Raw genomic sequence first — 4214 nt, forward strand, 5'->3', positions numbered from 1 at the left:
GATGCTTTTTGTGAGAAGTTCACGGGCACATTGGGCGCCTACGGAGAGGTCTCTCCTCTGCTCTGCACATTTTACTGAAGACTCGTACGAGATCTCTGATCTGTTGAGGAGTGTTGGCTATAAGCCCTTATTGAAACAGGGTGCACTACCAACAACTAAAGAAAAGGAAAGTATTTATTTAATTTTTTTTAAAGGAAACTGAGTTCAGTTGAACCAGTCTTCCTGGGGTGAGCCGAGGGTTGTTGCTAAAACCTGGGATGGTGTGAGACATAGTAGTTGTTGCTAAAACTGGTGACATCCCGCTCCGTCCCGGGTTTTAGTAATGGCGGACTACTCCGGATGGACAAAAGAGTGGACCAGCCGTCTGATTTCTAAACTGGATATTGCTGCTATATCTCCCTTACATGGAAGAAGTGACTGAACGAACAACTGAAAATCAGATTGTTTCAAAAACAATCGGCCTTCAAGAAGCGAGAACACAGACAGGTAAGCTCTGACTCAAGGGCGGCTGGTGCATAAGGGCGATTGGGCGACGCACTGCCAAAACGAAAAAAAAGTTTTTTTCTTTTTTTAAAACAAACTTTCACCAGCGCTGCTCGAGGCCGTTTTAATCTGTCTCTGGGTATCATTGTCCAATCAGGGTGGTCTTGCTTCTAGAGTACCGCCCCTTTTGGGGTGATTTCAGTCACGCTGAAAATCGCCCAAGAATTCACTGATAGAGCCCCATGTTAATATATTTTTTTTCTCCTGACTGACACTTCAATGCAATCTCTATGGGTTCTGGGGGGGGCTTGCCCTAACGTGCTTACGTCACTGCGAAGCGCGGCAAAGTTGCATTCGATCCACTCAGTTTCTGAGGTGAGGTGAGATGGATGCGGAAAGCAATTCAGTGCGGTCCTTAAAAGAAGTTCCATTTAGTCAGCGATCAAATCGAGCTAAATTGACAACAAAACAAGCTGGACCCCCCCTCGACCAAATCTAAACATAAAACAAATTTTGACAGGGGGGGGGGGAATCATATACTCGAGGTTTTACTTCAACATGGTCCCAGCGCAAATCCTGGCGAGCTGGCTGCAAGGACGCTTCAGCAGTTTTCTGCTCCCCCTGCTTACTTTTCCACCCTGGAGGTGGCTCCACGGACAACACTGCTTGGACGGTCATTGGAGTTTCGGACATGCATCATTTGTCGGAGAAAATAAAAAAACACGAGTCATCAAAGATTCACATGGGCAGCTGCCTGAAATTTTCAGCTTTTGGGAGAGTGAACATCGCTACACAGTTGGATGAGGGCTACAGGCTAGCAGTTCACCGCCACAACGATGAGGTGAGCAAGAACAGGCACATATTAAACCGGCTCACCCAGTGCGTGAAATTTTGTGGAGTGTTCGAGTTAGCTCTACAAGGCAAAGACGAAACTGAGGGCTCCAGTCACCGTGGTGTTTTTCTGGGTTTGGTTGACTTCGTGACACACACAGTCACAGAATCCGTTCACTTTTGATGTTTTCAATGTGCATTTTTATATTTGCCACACTTTGCTCTGAGAGTTAGCACTTTGGTAATATCCTTGGTAAATACCAGTAATTGCAAGATCTAAAGATCCACTCATCTATTTATTCAACTGCTATTGTTATGTTAGCCAACTATTTACAATGTTTTGTTACAGTAAGTGCACTTTCCTGTTTGTCCTTAAGTTGCACAGTCTGTAAAATTCTTGCTGGTCATGGAGTTTGAAGTACAAAATCTATTTACAGAACATTCTGTAGAACAGTTGACTTGCTACCTAGGTCAATTTACTTCAGTCCTGTGAACATTTTATGGTCCGTGTAGACATAACGGGGGAAAATTGCCCCCCCCCCCCCCCCCCCCCCCCCCCCCGAAAAAAAATTCAGGAGCCGCCACTGCTCTGACTCTCATTTGGATTAAAAAAAAACACGTTGTTTACCTGCATTTAGATTAATACATGTAACTTGTATTGTGTGTTTAAGTTACCAGTATAATATTTAATTTGCTTCAGAATGTGATTGTCTCAGTTCATCTGATTATTTAATTAGCCTTTTACAGTTTATCAGTGAAAATGCATGCATGTACATGTATGTTGCATAAGTTATAACACCTATCCTGTTTTAATGAGAGTCAACCCACAATCAATGAAGTCAAATCAGTCTTAGTTGAGCAAGTCGGTAACAGTATTTCTTACTTTCACCATAAATTTTTATTTATATGACTTTGGTCTATAGCTGTCAAAGGCTTCGGCTTTAAAACCGGTGTCACGGTCTGAATTTACCACCAGTATGAATTTACCAGGTAAATTTATACTGTAGCAGCCACGGTCTGAATTTACCACAGTATAAATTTACCAACTTGGTATAATTGGGCCTAGTCTGAATTTACCAGCCTAATATGAGATTTATGTTCATGTTCATACTTGAATTATTTACACTTTATCTTGATGAATATTGATTTGTTTAAGTAAGACTCCTCATGATTATAATAATTTAGTTATTCTCTCAAATTTACCAACTTGGTATAATTAGACTGCTGTCATTGGGCCTAGTCAGAATTTACCAGCCCAATATGATAGGAGATTTATGATCATACTTGATCCACAAATAAATTTTCACTTTATCTTGATGAATATTGATTTGTTTGAGTGAGATTCATCATGATTATAATATAGTTATTCTGTCAAATTTACCAACCTGGTATAATTAGGCCGAATCCCATTTCACCCCTTGGACCAACCCCTTAGCCCTTCCCCTCCATTTTGCGCGTTCACGTGAAGGGGTAGGGGTATCCCAATCCCAGTTAACGCGGAGGGGTAGGGGAAGGGCTTCTGTACCCCTCCAAACGGAGATTTTCCTGGAGCAGACTCCGAACGAAGGGGTTTGAGTGACTTCCCACAATGCCATGCGGATTTCAGCGAGATTTCATGCGGATTTCAGAAAGATGGCGGTTCCCGCGGCGAAAGATTGTCATAAATGTATTTTCTCCATTATTTACGTGTTTTAAGTTGTTATCCAGAGGAAACACGCCGCTTGATTCGCTTTCGAGCTGAGAATGAGCAGCGATTTCTGAAATCCAAGCTGCTGCTAAAAAGCTTTGGGAGTGAGTATTGTTTTCGGTTGCTTTACTGCGTACGTTTTGTTCTGTTATTCTCGCTTTTATTGTTTACATGAGTGTTCTGACACCTCATTCTGTCGGATGTGGTGCACGAAGCGCCAAAGATATCCCATTCAGTGGTGTTAGTTAACAAATCACACCCTGCCAGCAGAGATTTCTGTTCTGGCTCTGACTGTAGCGGCTGGTCGCAGCCAATGACGCATTTGGTCGCGTTTTGCTAACGTAAACGCTGACGGAGGTACGCGATGACGTATGCGATCGTTGAAGGGCTATCCCAATACGTAAGGGTTGAATTTCAAGCCCTATCCCTTGTAGCTCAGTTTCAAGGGGAAGGGCCAAGGGGAAGGCGGAGGGGAAGGCGGAGGGGTAGGGGTAGAAATTAGAATTGGGATTGGGCCTTAGACTGCTGTCATTGGACCTAGTCAGAATTTACCAGCCCAATATGATATGGGATTTACGTTCATACTTGATCCACAAATAAATTTTCACTTTATCTTGATGAATGAATGCTACCCGTGTTCTAGTTCCAGCTTATGCACCAAGTAGGCTGATCAGGAGCAGCCAGGAATGACATACTAATAAAATTCAATCCAAACCTCGGTACAAAATCGCAGCAAGAAATGGTAAATTTAGACTTCCCGGAAGTTGACCGGGGGGGGATCGGTCTGCGCATGCGCGTGGTAAATTTATACCAACGCACGATCAGACCGTGACACCGGTTACCGCTGTGACGTCACGCACTCAGGGCTGGCTGGCTGAGCGGGGCAAAAAAAATTTATATAAAATGTGTGTAAAATTCCCATTTATGCAGCATACAAGAGTCAAGGATGGAGATACTATCCACTCAGAAATTTATTTAAAAATAAAGGCTCTGCGTATCTGCTTTAATGTCAGACCTTACCGCTGTTTTGTAATACTAATCTTTGTCAGTATATTTCATAAATTATAGTGCATGATGTGTATGTAGCTTTTGATGCAATATTTAATTAAGATGTATTACTATTAGTCGAGGCTAATATCGCAATTAAAGTGAACGGTTTCTTTGGTGACTTCAATTTTGACAAAATTTGAACTACATCCGGAATAATATCCGC

This window comes from Neoarius graeffei, chromosome 25, assembly GCF_027579695.1.
Source record: "Neoarius graeffei isolate fNeoGra1 chromosome 25, fNeoGra1.pri, whole genome shotgun sequence".
Lineage (NCBI taxonomy): Eukaryota > Metazoa > Chordata > Actinopteri > Siluriformes > Ariidae > Neoarius > Neoarius graeffei.